Genomic DNA, 926 nt, shown 5'->3' on the forward strand with positions numbered 1-926 from the left:
TAACTGCTCAGTACAGGATTTTTCTTTTAACCTTTCCTATCATGTAGAGAGTCAGAATTCAAATTCTGTACAGTTTAAGCTTCATTATGCCTGGCCTATAACTTGGCTCAAGGTATCTGAATTTATGTCAATTTTATCTGCTTATTATACTAAGAGGTGGAGAAAGCAATCCCAGTGCCCCCCCAAAGGTAAAACTCTACTGGTTTTGTATATTACTAGAGTTTTAAAATTAGGTTAGATAAATTATGGTACATTTAGGAATAAGTGTACAGTGGGAGCTTTATGAAATATTTCATGAATAACAAATTGGAATACAAAGTTAAGTATAAAATTTACTTAAGAACTAAGGGTCAGGCTGGGGATATAGCTCAGTTGGTATAGTCCTTGCCTTGCATGCACAAGGCCCTGGGTTTGATCCCCAGCACCACACACACACACACACACACACAAAAAAAAAAAAAAAAAAAAAAAGGAACTAAGGCTAAGGGTAGCAGACAATACAAAAATAGAATATTAAGTTATTTTCTAATTTAGGCCTCATTTTAGTTTATTCAAAAATGAAGTATATTAAATTAAGTATTTAAAATTACATGTTACATTTTGATCACAAAGGAAATGAAAAGAGCAGCTTTTCTCCTATCTTCATCTTCTGAATCAAAATGGTTGAATTCTGACTAATCTCAATTGCAAGTTCTATTTATTGTGTTATTTTCTCAATGACTTTTGTTTCATGTGTGGTTTCCAGTGGCTATTATTATTATTATTATTTTGGTTATTGTCTTTTTTTTGGTACCTGGGATTGAAGCCAGGGGCACTTTGAGCCACTTTTCTAGTTCTTTTTATTTTTAATTTTTTTAATTGAGACTGAGTTTTACTAAATTGCTTCAGGTCTTGCTAATTTGCTGAGGCTAGCTTTGAACTTGTGA

This window comes from Urocitellus parryii, chromosome 2, assembly GCF_045843805.1.
Source record: "Urocitellus parryii isolate mUroPar1 chromosome 2, mUroPar1.hap1, whole genome shotgun sequence".
NCBI classification, from domain to species: domain Eukaryota; kingdom Metazoa; phylum Chordata; class Mammalia; order Rodentia; family Sciuridae; genus Urocitellus; species Urocitellus parryii.